The sequence below is a fragment of the Salvelinus sp. IW2-2015 genome, linkage group LG22 (assembly GCF_002910315.2).
Source record: "Salvelinus sp. IW2-2015 linkage group LG22, ASM291031v2, whole genome shotgun sequence".
Classification (NCBI taxonomy): Eukaryota; Metazoa; Chordata; class Actinopteri; order Salmoniformes; family Salmonidae; genus Salvelinus; species Salvelinus sp. IW2-2015.
In genome coordinates this window covers 25805034-25824056 of record NC_036862.1, presented here as the reverse complement: position 1 = coordinate 25824056, position 19023 = coordinate 25805034, and positions in this window count along the sequence as shown.

Below are 19023 nucleotides of genomic sequence, written 5' to 3'. Positions count from 1 at the left end.
TAAAGTAATGACTTCAAATAAGTTACCTTACACGTTATGTTGGCTGACAATTTGATAGCTAAGCTGTCCTTACGAACCACATAGCATATCATTACAGCAGTATGTACTGGTATGTTAGCTAGCTACCTAATGTTAGTTGGCTACTTATACATCAAACTTGCCAGTATATTAACTATAGGCTATCTAATTACTCAACGTTTATTGACTTGATTATTCTCGTCATTCTTAGCTTAGCTAAATGGTAAAGCTCAGAATATTGAATTTACAGTGTGTCAACACCCGTTGAAAGTGGCCAGTGTCAGTAAATGATGGCAAAAAAAAGCTAAATAAAATTGTTGCCAGCAGCATAGTTATAGTCACCAGCGCTCTGGATAACATGAAAACTGCCTAACCAGCTCTGCTAGGGCGAGTAAAATAGTCAGAGTGGTCTCTTTTGTGTCTGGAAGTAGCTAGCAAGCTAGCCAACTTTAGCTTGGGTGCTTGACTGCCGTTGTAAGGCCAGAACGCTCAAATCAGCCCTACTCCTTGGCCCAAGTGTCCCGAGAGCGAAACTCTCTCTAGTATATGACAAACGGACAATCTGACAATGCTCTGAATTTACGAGCGGACTCTGGCACTCCACATTGAATTCAAGAACACACCCAAAGTCCTAAAATGTCTAGCTAGTAATTTGTTATGCTAACTAACTAGCAAGAGGTTGCATAGCAGCAGCATCAACTTCCGGTAGACAGGCGAAGAGCTAGTATTCTCAACTGAAAGCATACTGTTCGTTTATAGTACTAGTAGTACTAAAATTAACTAATAGTATATGATATGTAGTATATACTCATGAAGTATGTAGTATACAGTATGTTAGTATGGGTATTCGAACACAGCTATAATTTAACCATTCCATTTCACGCCATGCTGTTCATAGAAATCATATATTAGAATTTACAGGTTTCTTGCAGTTATTTATCCAGGGGAAAAGGGAGTTGTTTTGGGTAGTAAATCCTGGTAAATATTGTTAACCGAGTTCCCGCCATTCAACCCTACTAAGCATACACAACCACACAATACTGAGTTACCATATTGCACCTGTAATTGCATCCTTTGAGGTGCTACCATAGAGAGCTCCTTATAAAACAAAACATTATCAATTGATTTGACTTGAAGATAACCTTGAGCTGCTCTGTGGCTGTGGCAATGTTCCTTTACTTGAATGGAAATGTAGGGGAAGATTTCAGAAAGGGAAAATTTAACTAAATTAACTTATAATAGTAAACTATTAATTAGAAACATGCTTTGCTTTAAGGTATGTAATTGTTGGCTGCCCAGACTCTATTCCCAATGGGAAGACAATAAAATACATGTAAATGCAAATGAAATGCCTAAGCTAATCAGAGGTATCCATGGTTAAGACCAAAATAAGCTGCACATTTTTAATTGCAGTTTTTACAACTGGTGTTAAAACTTTAAAACATAAACCTACAGAAGTTCGTTTTTTATTCAGATGGGCCTAATCAAAGCATTCTGAGTTTGGTCTTAAAATTCTGATAACACGAATGTAACCTTTATTTCAGACTGATAATTGATTCATTATTTGTACAACAGATACATTAATCGGTTGAATTTCCAACCATCTTTATGTTGTTCTGGTTTACTAGTGTCCCACTTCTTATTAGGATACTGAAGGCTATATTTTCTCAGAATGTACTTGTCTATTATCCTAATAATTATACAAGCCTTATTCTTTCATTTATCCATTATAAAGGTACTCACAGCAGATCTTAAGTATTATCATTCAATCTGAATAGCTGAATATTGACTAATATGAAACATTTTTATTAAAATATGTACTGTCCCAAATGCCACCCTATTCCCTATGTAGTGCAGTACTTTTGACCAGGGCCCTTGTCAAAAATAGTGCACTACATAGGGAATTGGGTGCCATTTGGGATGTAGACATGGTCCTCTGTAAAATCCAGCATTTTCCATTCACCAGTCTCTTATTAAGTCTCTCTGTTAGAGTCTGTCACTCGTATCTCATAGAGACCAGAACTCAGTGATGGACAATACTGATAATGACACATCACAGGCCCCCTATGAGCCTCCTCAATTGGTTTCAGCATATTCTCCATCCTTAATATCTGGATGCTTATCCGTAGGATAATGGTTTTGCCTGTATTATCCTGAATGGGATGAATCTGATGAGAACTGTCTGTTTGCAGCTCTGCTGGTGTGTTGTTTACTGTACTCTCAGTCCCAGCCACTGATGAGAAGCTCTGCTCTACAGGTTATTGGACCACACAGGGACTAGAAGTACTTCACAGTCACATACTGTATATATAATTTATTTCTGTAAATAATTGAGAACATGGTCAAGGGAGAGATTGTCTTAATCACTCTCTTATTACACACTACCAGTTCAGCTAATTCTGTCACCATACAATAGCCACATGAGAATATGCCATTGCACTTCATCAGCATTTTACACCCATCGTTCTTCATCAATCTCTCTCTGTTTCTTTCTTTCTCTCTCTCTCTCTCTCTCTCTCTCTCTCTCTCTCTCTCTCTCTCTCTCTCTCTCTCTCTCTCTCTCTCTCTCTCTATATATATCTCACTTAAGAGCAAATATGCATCCTTTAGTGTTCAATATGTTGAGTTAATACAGATGGTTTAATATACTGTTATATATTTGCAATGGAATCATATTGTGGTAGGTTTGACTAGAATTGGGAACTAGACTTTAATATCTTGAGGAAGCGAGCTGAAGGTGATGTGAATAATAAAGCCATTAAACGGTTCATTTGTGACACATCAGTTAGCATATTGTTCACCTGACACACAACTTATATAGGTCTTTGTGCTACTTTATTAACATTAATATAACTTAATTGGAGTTGTCTGTCAGGACATTAGAAATAGTTTTGTCTTTTATTCTGTGATGATCATTGAATTTCTCAGAAAAATGCATGTGAGGATGATGAAGATGTGGATATGCTGACATAAGATGGTGTAGCTAGCTGACTTCAAAGAGCAAAGTGACACCTAAAGTACTTTGTCCATGTCCAATATCCATTCGCTGTGAAATGAAACGTAATCAAGTACTACATAAAATATTTACAGGATCACTTAAAAGAAAAGCAGTCTTTTTCTGGCTTCAAGTTTATCTTCATACTTTTTAAATGGGTACTGATTTGCCTGACCTCTCTGTTTCAACCTTTTAAACAAAGAGATTTGATCGTAGTGCTCTCCTCCTCCTCCTTTTAGTGTTCGACAATGCTTTCAGAGAAATTACCCATGACCAACCAATATCCAGCCACTGATGTTGATAATGTGTCATCATGCAGCATAAACTAAAATACATAAAAATATAACACATTAGGGTAGCGGTTCTGTTCAAGTTAACACATTTGAAACAATGTAACTTTTCACACGCAATCACGCACGCAATCACGCACGCACCCACGCACGCACGCACGCACGCACACACGCACACACACACACACACACACACACACACACACACACACACACACACACACACACACACACACAGGTCCTCAGTACCTCAGTTGTTAGAGCATGGCCTTTGCAATGGCAGGATAGTGGGTTTGATTCCCGGGACCACACAGTCTTAAAAAATGTATTCACTCATGATATGACTGCAAGTTGATTTGGGATAAGGGAGTGTGGTTTAATTTTTGGACACATTTTTGTGCGACTTCATTCACAGGAAAATGCATTTTTCTGGGGCAAACTTCGGAACAATCTTTTTTAAGTTATTAGAGCAATGCATGATGGGCAATGGTGTTCTACACTGTCTTTTTTGTGTCACACATTTAAATAAATAAAAATATATTTTAACAACCCAATATTGTTAATCAACCAGGTTGTCACGGAATTAATTATAATGTAATAGTAGCCTTTTGTTAATGTCAATACTGTTTTCTATGCTTGTTTGTTTTAATACTTTTGGATACTAGTGCACTTGTAGTCAGAATTTTTTTTCATGTAGGCAACAGTAGGCCAACACGATTTTCTTCATAAAGTATTTCATATTTCGTGGAGCCTACATTAAACAATTTTCTTTATAATGCATTTAATATAAGGCTCCACTTTTTCGTGTACATTACACCATTTATTTCATAGTGCATTTATACAAGGCGATGTCGAATTTTATGAGGGTTGACAGATTTGTTTTTGGTATTGATGAAGGTATTTGATTGGGAAATGGGGATACATTTTTATGATGGGAAATTATAATACACATCATAATACACACACGCACACAAACACTTACACACATATTCACACACTCACTTTGTTTGTACTCATGTTATAGGCAACTCTTGACTTTTGTATGAATTCATTTTAATAAAAAATGTGTATTTAGTTGTCATGTATTCATTATCTTCAACTGGTGAAATGTTAGTAGTTTGCATGTTTCAGTAATGATTAACATGGTTAACATGGCTTTTGGTATATTTAGCATTTTTTTTACATATTCTGTATTTCCACTAAAGAAAGCAATAATGTATCAATACACTACTGTAAACAATTGACACTACCGGTTATAAAACGGAAATTTCTCCCTGTAAATAAATGGTGAGAAATTCTGTCTGTAGCCACTCGGCTATGTGTTTAACAGCCCTACAGTTGCGACTGTCACACCAGCCTGCGCTTTGGCTCCCCCTCCTGTCCAGCTCAGGCGTTCGGCGTCGCCGGCCTTCTAGTTGCTGCCGAACCTACTGCTGGCAAACGCCCTTCACTCTTCAACCCCGGACTTGTCTCGTTATCATTACACACACCTGGTTCCAATCCCCACTCTATCACTGTATATATACTCCCTCTGCCATTTGTCTTTGTCGGTCATTGTAAATGTTACTTCCTACTATTTCCTGAGAACTTTATATTTTTCACTTTGGGTTCGACCCTGTGCTTTTTTGTTTATGAAGATATATTTTGAGCACAAGAGTGTTTTTGGGTTTCGTACCGCTTTGATCTATGTTGCTTAAAATTAACTCAGTAGTTCTAAACCTGCAACTGCCTCCTTGTCATAATATGTACTTTTACCAAATAGGGCTATCTTCTGTATACCACCCCTACCTTGTCACAACACAAATTATTGGCATAGACTTACATTAGAAGTGCCCATCCAAGAAGGCTCAAGGTAATTGGCCACAGATAAAATTATGTCAAATCTCGTTATATTTACAGTAGCTTTGATTGGACTCATCATACTTTCATAATCTTAGCTAGCAAGCTAGACAAGCAGTCATCGTCATGCATCAAGTTGGAAATCTACTGCCAAATCCTTTTTAATCATTGTCATATGAAGATAAATTATGGATAAAACGTATCGGTGCTCATCGGCCATTGGATATAAACATTAAAGAACAAGTTGGAAATCGCAAATTCAACAATGAGTGCTAATGTGCCACTGCAGCCCCGGGTTTGGGCCCAGACTGTGTTACAGGAGACACATTAGGCGTCTCACAATTGGCACGGCATCATCAGGTGAGGGGAGGGTTTGGCCGGCCAGGATGTCCTTGTCCCATCGTGCTCCTGAAGCTCCTTGTGGCAGGCCAGGCACCTGCAAGCTGACTTCGGTTGTCAGTGTTTCCTCCGACACATTGGTGCGGCTGGCTTCCGGGTTAAGCGAGCAGTGTGTCAAGAAGCAGTGTGACTTGGCTCTCGACCTTCGCTGTGTCCGTAGGGGAATTGTAGCGATGAGACAAGATCATAACTACCAATTGGATATCACGAAAAAGGGGTTGACGCAATGAGCCATAAAAGTTTGAATATATAGCCAAGCTGTCAATCCAGCATGACTTCTGCAGCGTTCAAAACAACTGGAAACTGGGAAATCTTAGACTTCAGTGAGTTCAAGACAACTGGAAACTCGAATAAAACTAGCTCCAACTGGGAACATACGGAAAATAATTTTGAACGGTTATCCAACTCGGAATTCCAAGTCGATATTTCAGGCCTCTAGAAAAAGTCCACAAGAAGGACCACCGCACCACCTTCCTGTTCAAGTGAGCACAGCACAAAAAAGTGAGTCCAAAAATGCATTGTATGCTGCTGCATAAATTATGTAATATGCCAGGGAGATATGTATACTGTAGCTAAGAAAGTAATACTGAGTGGCTGTTGTGCAGTAAGCTGTTAGTAGCCCATGTGCCTCACCCTAATAATTTGGTCACTTTCCCCCTCATAATTTAGCCTACTGTTCTAACTTGGTGGTGCACATGTAGCCTATAGCCTGTTTTAGAGCAACGTAATGATTGAATATTGTAAGAGCCTTCATTGTCTGCTTATATACCCCATTTATTTATCCTACGGTTCTGACTTGGTGTAAAGGGAGAATACTGTAAGAATGGCCCATGTTCTGAATTCTGTTGCTGTACATTTCAAAAGTGCTGAACAAATAATTATATTGATTGGCGTCCGTTCTAGCTTGCTCATTAATGTCTTAAGCGAATTTACAGCTTGCCTCTTATCCGCTCGTCATCCCCTTATGCCATAGTTTTTACATCTCCATTGTCAGTAGATACCACATTTGTTTAAGCAAGTCAACCATATCAGCTATGTTTTTTTAAAAGGCAGTTAATGAGGCTGAATGAACTGCTTCGCTGCCAGACAAGGCTCTGCTGATAGCCAGGTATAGCAGTGGTAAGATGTTGGGACTGCTGTTTGGACTCTGCTGTTGGGACAGCTGTATGTGGGCCCTAACAGTTTGTGGGAACCGTTTGGCGTGTGTTGTGTTGTGTAGTCGATTTGCTGGCATGCATAAAATCTAGTTTTTTTAGTTTGCCCCACCAATATTTACATGTTAAATCGCCACTGCAGCCCTATAATAATTCTATAAGTCATATCACCTTAAAAAGGGTTTATTTACAACCTATGGGGGATAAGAATACACCCAACACAATGTTGAAAAACAGAATGCTTCCCACCACTAGATCACATAACTAGATGTGAGCTAGACGTGATCCCAACACTTCCACCAATGTAGCGGAAGAAAGTGAAATCTGCAACAGGGACTCTAACCAGAGCTCATACGTGGCAAAGTGAGCTCTAACGGCTGTTGACATGAAAGCCTAGTAGTCCTCTGGGCAGAGGCAGTAGGCCTACAATGCTGGCATATGCCTTGTTATAACAGCCTAAGTATATAACATGATTGATATGACCGTAATAATCATCATGAAATGGCCTTGGAAGTGCCATAAGTGTAAGTCAACATAATTCATTATTTTACATGAACCTGTTTAACTGCATTGATATTTCTTAATTGATCATAATCCAGACTTGTTATAGTTGCAAATACCATGCAGTTGCACCAGGGGAATTTAAACCAAACAGATTGTTTTTGCAGGTCTTCTGTTTCCCCACATATATTGAGGAATTAATTTCCCATCATGAAAATGTATCCCCATTCCCCAGTCAAATTCCTTTATTGATACCACAAAAAACAGGCAAATACAGCTTTTTACTCCAATCTTGCAACCCCCATAAAATCCGACATAGAACCAGTATCCCAAAATATTACGCGAAAACAAGCATAGAAAACAGCATTGGCATTAATAAAACAATTATAAAACGTAAAGCTTTTATTATATTTATTATATTATAAGTATTTCGGTGACAACATGGTTGATTAACAATATAGTTTTTTTATATAAATAAATGTGGGACACAATAATAGTCAGTGTGGGAAACCATTGCCCAAAATGCATTGCTCCAATAACTTTCAAAAGACTGTTCCGAGTTTGTCCCCCAAAAATGTTTTTTCCTATGAATGTAGTTGCACAAAAATGTGTATTTTCTTTCGAATAAGTCACACAAAAATGTGTATATTTTCACATGAATTAAGCCACACAAAAACACACAAAAAAACACGAACTCTGCTGATATAATTGTTGTACATATTTGCACGAATTGTGTGAGATTGCGATGCAATACTGCATCTGCTAAATAGAATATATTAACATATAACACACAAGATCATGGCATGCATTTATCAATAATGAAGGTATCAACCGGAGCCCGCGTTCCCACACACAACTCCAGTCTGTCAGATTGTTTGAGTTATGTTAAACTTTTAGACTTTTGTTTATTGTGTTCTCACAAAATATTGCAGTAGTAGAAATGCAGAGAAAAGTTTTTTTTCAGAAGAAAGATGAGAATTGGAAATAAGAAACAAATTATCTTTTTACCTGCCCACACATATCACACAATCAATGGAATTGAACAGAGGAAAAAAGAGGGCCCTTCAAAGTCCGGCTTATGCTGTTTGTAGCCTTTATTGTACTCTGAAGACTAGAATTATGCCTGGGCACATGAATGAGTCATCACAGGCTTGTCTCTGACTATTGAGTATGGGTATGGTTGAGCATGTATAACGTGTCTTCACATTCCCAGATGAGGCCTATCAGGGTTGGGTTTGGTTACTTTCTAAATGTAATACGTTACAGTTAATAGTTACCTGTCCAATGTTGTAATCAGTAATGTAACTTTTGTATAACCCAAAATCAGTAACGTAATCGGATTACTTTCAGTTACTTTTGGATTACCTTCCCCTTAAAGGAAAACTCCACCCAAAACTATATTTTGGTGTTGGTTTCCTTACTCAATGACATAGTCCCAAAATATTTTGTTTGTCAGCAATCAAGTTTTCAAGATATGTTACTTTCAAAATACAGAAATCCTCCCCGTTTGATGCATTTTGCATCATATGATGGTGCGTTTGCGTCATACGATGCAAAATGGATCATACGGAGATGATTTCTGTTGTTGATTTCTGTTGTTTTGAGGTTGAAATTTCAACCACAGAATTATGTCATGGTAACCAATTTTCAACATAGACAAACTTTGTATAAAATATGTTGAATTTGTACCTTTGAAACCACAAGAGGTTGGTGGCACCTTAATTGGGGAGGACGGGCTTGTGATAACGGCTGGAGCCGAATTGGTGGAATGGTATCAAAAACATTAAACACATGGTTTCCATGTGTTTATGCTATTCCATTTGCTATGGTTCCTGCCATTATTATGAGCCGTCCTCCTCTCAGCAGCCTCCACTGTTTGAAACAACATCAGATCTTACCCATTATATCCACTATCAGAAAACAAACACAGGTTGGGCAGCACCTTCTACTGGAGAGTTGATCTATATACAGATATCCATTTGGTCTCCCATCCAGGGTTTTAACCAAGCCCAGCCCTGCTATGATATTTGTCTTTGACTACTACCAATGTGCTATCGTGAGAATCATTACTGAGTGATCTCTTAATAACTAAATAGATTCACTGTTGCCATCAAAATCAAATCAAATCAAACTTTATTTGTCACATGTGCCGAATACAACAAGTGTAGACTTTACTATGAAATGCTTACTTACAAGCCCTTAACCAACAGTGCAGTTCAAGAAGAAGAAAATATTTACCAATTAGAATAAATTAAAAAGTAATAATAAAAAGTAACACCATAAGAATAACAATAACGAGACTATATACAGGGGGCACCGGTACCGAGTCAGTGTGTGAGGGTACAGGCTAGTTGAGGTAATCTGTACATGTAGGTGGGGGTGAAGTGACTATCCATAGGTAAAAAACAAACAGCGAGTAGCAGCAGTGTACAAAAGGGYGGGGGGGGGGGGGGMGAGGGGGTCAATGTAAATTGTCCGGTGGCGATTTTATGAATTGTTCAGCAGTTTTATGGCTTGGGGATAGAAGATGTTGAGGAGCCTTTTGGTCCTAGACTTGGCACTCCGGCACCGCTTGCCATGCGGTAGTAGAGAAAACAGTCTATAACTTGGGTGACTGAAGTCTCTGACAATTTTAAGGGCTTTCCTCTGACACTGCCTATTATATAGGTCCTGGATGGCAGGAAACTTGGCCCCAGTGATGTACTGGGCCGTTCGCACTACCCTCTGCAGCGCCTTGCGTTCAGATGCCGAGCAGTTGCCATACCAGGCGGTGATGCAACCGGTCAGTATGCTCTCGATGGTGCAGCTTTAGAACCTTTTGAGGATCTGGGGATCTATGCCAAATCTTTTCAGTCTCCTGAGGGGGAAAAGGTTTTGTCGTGCCCTCTTCACGACTGTCTTGGTATGTTTTGACTATGATAGTTCATTGGTGATGTGGACACCAAGGAACTTGAAACTCTCGACCCGCTCCACTACAGCCCCGTCGATGGTAATGGGGGCCTGTTTGGCCCACCTTGTTCTGTAGTCCACGATCAGCTCCTATGTCTTGCTCACATTAAGGGAGAGGTTGTTGTCCTGGCACCACACTGCCAGTTCTCTGACCTCCTCCCTATAGGCCGTCTCATCGTTGTCGGTGATCAGGCCTACCACTGTTGTGTCGTCAGCAAACTTAATGATGGTGTTGGAGTTGTGTTTGGCCACGTAGTCATGGGTGAACAGGGAATACAGGAGGGGACTAAGTACACACCCCCTGAGGGGCCCCAGTGTTAAGGAGCAGCGTGGCAGACGTGTTGTTGCCAACTCTTACCATCTGGGGGCGGCCCGTCAGGAAGTCCAGGATCCAGTTGCAGAGGGAGGTGTTTAGTCCCAGGGTCCTTAGCTTAGTGATGAGCTTCGAGGGCAATATGGTGTTGAACGCTGAGCTGTAGTCAATGAACAGCATTCTCACATAGGTGTTCCTTTTGTCCAGGTGAGGAAGGGCAGTGTGGAGTGCGATTGAGATTGCGTCATCTGTGGATCTGTTGGGGCGGTATGCGAATTGGAGTGGGTCTAATTGAAGTGTCCGGGAGGATGCTGTCGATGTGAGCCATGACCAGCCTTTTAAAGTACTTCACGGCTACCAACGTGAGTACCATGGGCGGTAAACATTTAGGCAGGTTACCTTCACTTCCTTGGTCACAGGGACTATGGTGGTCTGCTTGGCAGCTCGCGTCTGGGTTTCCCTTTGTAGTTTGTAATAGTTTTCAAGACCTGCCACATCCGACGAGCGTCAGAGCCAGTGTAGTAGGATTCAATCTTAATCCTGTATTGACGCTTTGCTTGTTTGATGGTTCGTCTGAGGGCATAGCGGGATTTCTTATAAGCGTATGGATTAGTCTCCAGCTCCTTGAAAACGGCAGCTCTAGCCTTTAGCTCGATGCGGATGTTGCCTGTAATCCTTGGCTTCTGGTTGGGATATGTACGTACAGTCACTGTGGGGACGACGTCATTGATGCACTTATTGATGAACCGATGACTGAGGTGGTGTATTCCTCAATGCCATTGGATGAATCCCGGAATATATTCCAGTCTGTGCTAGCAAGACAGTCCTGTAGTGTAGCATTCGCGCTATTCAAAGAGTAGAATCCGCTACCCGTGTTTAACAGAGCAAATTAAATGTAACCATACTCTCTATAAGTCATATAATGTATTATCAATGATACTATTTAGGCTATCGAAGTCATCAACAGCTGTTGTTTCAATTCATCCCAGGGTTCAACTAAAAATAGACAATACATTCAGGCCTAGGGTTTCAACAATCCCATCTGCTATCTTATCCATAGAGATGAAATGTTGATACAGTGGTTGCCACAAATGTGAAAGGTTTCTTTAAGAGAAAGCATTTAGCTGTGCCCAAAGGCATCATGCCCATAGGGGGCAAAAGGGCACCCCCTCACATTTGTCCTGTTAAAGAATACATACAGTACCAGTCAAAAGTTTGGACACACCTAGTCATTCAAGGGTTTTTCTTTATTTTTACTATTTTCTACATTGTAGAATAATAGTGAAGACATCAACACTATGAAATAACACATATGGAATCATGTAGTAACCAAGAAAGTGTATTTTAGATCTTAGATTCTTCAAAGTAGCCACCCTTAGCCTTGATAACCGTTTTGCACACTCTTGGCATTCTCTCAACCAGCTTCATGAGGAATGCTTTTCCAACAGTCTTGAAGGAGTTCCTACATTTGCTGAGCATTTGTTGGCTGCTATTCCTTCACTCTGTGGTCCAACTCATCCTTAACCATCTCAATTGGGTTGAGGTCGGGTGATTGTGGTCAAATAGCCCTTACACAGCCTGAAGGTGTGTTTTGGGTTATTGTCCTGTTGAAAAACAAATGATAGTCCCACTAAGCGCAAACCAGATGGGATGCCGTATCGCTGTAGAATGCTGTGGTAGCCATGCTGGTTACATGTGCCTTGAATTCTAAATACATTACAGACAGTGTCACCAGCAAAGCACTCCCACACCATCACACCTCCTCCTCCATGCTTCATGGTGGGAAACATACATGCAGAGTTCATCCGTTCACATACTCTGCGTTGGAACCAAAAATCTCAAATTTGGACTCATCAGACCACAGGACAGATTTCCACCTGTCTAATGTCCATTGCTCGTGTTTCTTGGCCCAAGCAAATGTCTTCTTCTTATTGGTGTCCTTTAGTAGTGGTTTCTTTGCAGCAATTCAACCATGAAGGCCTGATTCACGCCGACTCTTCTAAACAGTTGATGTTGAGATGTGTCTGTTACTTGAACTCTGTGAAGCATTTATTTGGGCTGCAATCTGAGGCTGGTAACTCTAATGAACTTATCCTCTGCAGCATAGGTAACTCTGGGTCTTCCTTTCCTGTGGCAGTCCTCATTAGAGCCAGTTTCATCATAGCGCTAGATGGTTTTTGTGACTGCACTTGAAGAAACTTTCAAAGTTCTTGAGATTTTCCGTATTGACTGACCTTCATGTCTTAAAGTAATGATGGACTGTTGTTTCTCTTTGCTTATTTGTGCTGTTCTTGCCATAATATGGACTTTGTCTTTTACCAAATAGGGCTTCTGTATACCCCTCCCTAACTTTTCACAACACAACTGATCAAACGCATTAGGAAGGAAATAAATTCCACAAATTAACAAATTTAACAAGGCCAACCTGTTAATTGAAATGCATTCCAGTTGACTACCTCATGAAGCTGGTTGAGATAATGCGAAGAGTGTGCAAAGCTGTCATCAAGGCAAAGGGTACTCTGAAGAATCTGAAATATTAAATATATTTAGATTTTTTTAACACTTTTTCGGTTACTACATGATTCCATATGTGTTATTTCATAGTTTTGATGTCAATCAAGTTAGAATAGCTACCATAGTACGAAGGTCAAATAGTGCAATAAGTGTATAAGCATGTAAAGTATTATTTGCACATGTAAAACATGAGTTGCACCTGTATAACCAGTTTTGTAGTTGCAAAAAAGATTTTCAAACATATATTTTCTTTTGAGAATAAATGCAACAACACTTGCAAGCACATAATGGGATGTGTGGACCAGGCAGAAGAAGATTCACAGAAGACGATTCACCAGTCGCAAGTTTAGTAAATGAGTTGCATTTCTTCACAAATGTAGTTGCCTGCTTGTAAATCTTTTTGAACTCATTCACATATACACTTACATGTTTGGAAGTGTTGTTGCATTTATTCTCAAAAGATGATACATGTTTGCAAATCTTTTTTGCAACTACAAACTGATTATACAGATGCAACTCATATTTTAAATGTGCAGACCATATTTTACATGCTTGTACACTTAAGGCACTATTTTACCTTCATAAGATAGCTTGTCTATATATCTTAGCTGGCTTGCAATAAGTAAATGTACTGAATAAGACTCATATTCCTTTCAATCTTTTCCCCGATTTTACCAGAGATGCAGAGAAGCATATTTGATTTTTTAAAAAGAAATAACCATCAGTCAGGAGGATACAGACAGCTCAAGAGGTATGCTTATAAATACAGTATGTAGAAAAATATATATATTTTTAGATAGAATTAAGCAATTGATTACGGCTCTAGATTGCAAGAAAAAGCTGTTTCATGTGTTTGAAAAATGCAAAATTCCCCAATTCACATACTTAGTGCCCCCTCAGATTTTTGGGTGCATGACACACCTGGCTGTGTCTCACGTTTGTGAATAAATGACCAGTATTTGCAATGTAGGAATAGGCAATCAGCAAACAAAAATACCTGCTAAGCATGAATCAACATAAGAAACATTAAAACAAAGAGATGAATTTAAATTAAGTGAGTGGCTTGTCATACATCAGGAATAAACTGACAATCCAAGACAACATTCTGGAGAGATTGAAGACGTGAAACAAACATAATGACATTGCACATTAGCTGTGAATACTGAGCACAAATACCATATTTCTGAGGACTGTCGCATCTCACCAAAAAAAAAAAAAGATAAACTCCACTGCATTGTCCGTTAATCAATAATGTCTGTTATGTCCTTCATCCAGCTAGATGGGCTCATTTGGCGAACAGGTTGGATGCTTATGTTTTGACAGATTTACGATGCTAGGCAGTTCTTCACCACCTGTTCAAACAACACAGCTGCGATGACGCCATTTTATGTCATTATCAGATTGTAATTTGGATCTGTATTTCAGTTAGTGTAATTTGGATTTCTATTTCAGTTATCCATCACAATAATTGAGTGGCAAAGAATTACTTTTTTTTAAATCTGGTATGGCTGCTGCTGTGTGAGTGAGTGACTATGATTGTGTGGTAAGAGTGTTTGGACTGTATGAGTGTGTTTGATACAGAGGCACTTTCAGTAAGTTGTCCTGTATGGCTCAGTTGGTAGAGCATGGTGCTTGCACTGCCAGGGTTTGAGGTTCACTTCAAGCGGCCACCCATATGTTAAAATGTCTGCTAAATTGCATATGTCATTATGAGGATACTACATATGGAAACGTGAGAGAGAAATTAAGAAATATTTTTTTATATAATGACATTGTTCTTGTTGTAAGGGGACAATGCAATAAGTGTATTTTGTATCAGAGAAACCTTGATATTGAATTGAATTTAATCTTGGCTACACTCTTGATAATCTGATGTAGACTTGTCAACGAACAGCAGTTATGTCTCTTCATATTCCACTGATTAGTAATTGGATGAAAACAATGCACATTTTCATTCGCTTTTTAATTTATGGACCCTATGATGGTGTCATGCGTTTTATTGTTTTGTTTTCAGACCAAATCAATGCTGCCAGTTAATTCAGTAGCAGTCTCGCTCGCTCATTCATTTGTCACTCCAAAGTAATTATTTTTTGGTAAAGCATGATAAGATTGCAAGGTTGTTTCAAACAGAGTGTGTCATTTATTAAATGGAAAATAGAATGCATTATCAGAAGTTAAGCTTTTTAGTCTCTCTTATTTAGAGTGCCATTTTGTCTCTCACTCTCTCTGACGTGTGTGTGTGGGTGTCAGACAGAAGTGGATGTTCATGTTGTTGGGATTTTTCAGATCCAGGGGTGAAGTGTAGAACCAGAGATGAGATCAGACAACAACTTGAAAGAAAAAGTAAAGATATAATGCATGGTAATGGAGAAAGAACATGGAACCACTATCTTTCAAGACAGCAGGGCTGATACAGTGGGTGGGTCTACAATATATTTGTCTATGGATGTCTCTGTCTCAGGACTGTCCTAATGTACCTTGTATTTATTATTGAAACCTATCAGTTTTCTATAATGAAAGTGTAGACAGCTGCTGCCCCCAAAAGACATCAAGGCAGCATTGCAGGAACATTGTAGATCCCTGCTGAATCCTATGGAAGTCCAGAGAGGACATAAAAAAACTATTCCCTCGTTATGTCGAGATCACAACTTATTTATCTCATGATCACTACATAACATGACAAAAGTTGTTTTGTCGAGCTCACAATATAAACTTTACTGGATGTATTGATGATAGATCGACAGTATGGCTGAGGCATTGGGGCCCACGGTGGATTAGCACATATGTTTTATTGATTGCTACACTAAGGGATGGTACATTTCATGTTAACATTAGGCATTCATTTGTGTTTATCAGTTTATAAGTTAGAATGTTAGCAAGCTAAATGTCCCCTACCTTGAGCTAAGAGTTCATAGGACAGCTAAGCCCTTGTGGGGCATTTAAGCTCTGACAATGCCTGACAGGCAAACCAGTCTCCCAGGCTGTGTGCCACCCCCAAGACCACTGCCAATCGCATGCAAGTGTAACCGATGGGAAATGGCTAGCTAGTTAGAGGTGGTGCGCGCTAATAGCGTTTCAATCGGGTGACGTCACTCACTCTGAGACCTGAAGTAGTTGTTCCCCTTGCTCTGCAAGGGCCGTGGCTTTTGTGTTGCGATGGGTAACGATGCTTCGTGGGTGTCAGTTGTTGATGTGTGCAGAGGGTCCCTGGTTCGAGCCCAGGTAGGTGCGAGGATAAAGAAGGAAGCTATACTGTTACATTGGTGCCGTGACCCTGGTTGCTGCGGAAAAGAAAGAGGTCAAAATGGGGGTGAGTGTAACTGATGGGAAATGGCTAGCTAGTTAGCGGTGGTGCGCGCTAATAGCGTTTCAATTGGGTGACGTCACTCGCTCTGAGACCTGAAGTAGTTGTTCCCCTTGCTCTGCAAGGGCCGTGGCTTTTGTGGCGCGATGGGTAACGATGCTTCGTGGGTGTCAGTTGTTGATGTGTGCAGAGGGTCCCTGGTTCGAGCCCAGGTAGGGGCGAGGAGAGGGAAGGAAGCTATACTGTTACATAAGCAAAAACTCAGCTAACTTGGTAAATCTTGCGAGCGAGCTAGCTAGTTCGTTATGTAGTCTTGTTATCTATTCTGGCTGTTGGCTTGCTTCACTGATATGTGTATAATTTACAGTGGGTGAGCTCCATTCCTGACAGGCAGATCAGATTCAATAGCAGCCTCAGAGACTGATAATTCACCATGCTGCCTTGTAGGATTTCATATGTAAAGCTCCTTGCATGCAGATTAGGACTCAGTGCATTATGTATATGATCAAGAGAGGGTGTGCTCTATTCCTGGCGGATGGATCAGACTCAATAGCAGCCTCAGAGGTTGATAAATCAGGATGCTGCCTACTGCAAGGAGCTTTACCTATGAAACAGCCTAAAAGGCAGCATCCTGACATCAGCTTTTTGAGGCTGCTATTGAATTTGACCAGCCTTCCAGGATAGAGTTTGCCCCCTGGATCATATACACATCTGCCAATAAAGCACTCTGACAGCTAATCTGCCTGCAAGGAGCCTTACCTATGAAACAGCCTACAAGCATCCTGAAATTGAAGGCTGAAATTGAATCTGATCATCCTGTCAGAAATTGAGCTCACCCACTGTGAATGCAAATATTATCCACAAAATACAAAGTGACACATATCAGTTATGCTAACAACCAGTATAGATTTCAAGCTAGCTTGCTAGCTAGCCAACAAGACTACCTAGCTAGCTCACAATAATAGCCAAGTTAGCTGCGATGTTCCTTGCATGTGATTGGCTGTGGTCTTGGTGGTGGCACACAGCCTTGGAAACAGTGTTGCCAGTCAACGCTCTCACCACTAGGCTACCTGCCGTCCTGAACAAATGAATGGCTGATGACAACTTTTGTTATGTAGTGATCACGAGATAAATAGGTCATGATCTCGACATAACGAGGGAATCGTTTTTTTATATGTCCTCTCTGGACTTCCATAGAATCCCGACATTCTCTACATGTTTATTTTCTGCAACAACATGTGTGGCATTATACTACCACTAGATGGTAGCAGCTACTCAAAATGATATCTAAGTGCTGTTGAGTCGAGTGAGAAGCAGGCTCAATAGTAGTTCCTTGGTGCCTCTGTCCTCTGATTCTTCCTGTGCAAGGCCTGTCATATTCTTAGGAGGTTTAATTAGGCTGAAACAGAATTCAGACACAAACAAGAGAGTGGAGGAAGGGTGATATAGTTTCAGTTGAATTGCCTTTAGATGTCTCATAGGTAGCTACATTGCTTTAAGATATTAAGATATTATATTAAGATATAACAAACAACAATGGCAATCATAACGGTAGTCTACTGTTTGGTGTAGCTTACAAAGTAGGGCACTGTACTTGGAGAAGGACATGGGAGTGATGAGGTCACATTCATTGCATTATGCTATGGGCATATTAACACAGTACCAGAAAAGAAACTAATACAAAGAAGCTCATAAAAACATGAGATGCTCAAAGCTGCTAAGAGAACAGGTAATCTAGGCACTGAAAGATCAACTTAATCATCTCTCTGTTTTGCCAGATTTGTTCAATGTTTCCCATATAGATTTCATGTAATGAAAACATGCGCAGGGCAGACCACACCAGTTGACGATTTCACATCGAAGTACCATAGGGTTATCAGTAAACTCTCAAAATAATATCCAAGCTACTTCACCAGTTCTGGATCGAACTGTAATGCATGCTTTTAACCCCTGCATTAACTGTGTCACGGGAGCCAAGCTTGTGTGCAAGTATTTTGGGCAACATTCCTTATAAATGTAGGATAGAGCAGATTGGTTCCATAGAGGTCTATCTACAGCCCTGGACCTGTATTCAAATGTAAGAGTGCTGATCTAGGATCAGGTCTCCCCTGTCCATGCAATCTTATTCATCATGATCTAAAAGGCCAACTGATCCTAGATTAGCACTCATACTTTATGACGCTTTATGAATACGGGCCCTGGCACTGACCCTCTTTCACATAGCATCCATAAAGACAAACCCATGCTCTGTCTTCTAAGACGTCATCTTACCAATGGATACAATAGCTCTGGTAAGATGTAAAGCATTCACAGAATATCTGAACTGTTCTGTACACAACAACCCCAAACATGCTAGATAGGAGCAAAGGTGATGACATGTTTGGCATCATTATGGCTGACCAGTGAAACACTGGCCAACTATGTAGTGTAACGAAAAGCCCTCTGTAGACTGGGGTGATAGCTCTGGTAAGGGTTATCAGTAGGTAGCTTCCACCCGGTTACGTAACCCTGCAGCTTAAAAGCTGCTACCCTATATACATAGACTTGAAATCACTAGCCACTTTAATAATGGAACACTAGACACTAGACACAATACATAGTATAACCTCTAATGACATAAACATATTTAACTCCTTGAGCTAGATACAACATCTCTAATTTGATGGTAATAACAATGTAACAAGCCTGTTGCAGTGATACCAGCTTCTCATTTCCTTTAAAGACTTAGGAGAATTGCGTTTGTGTTT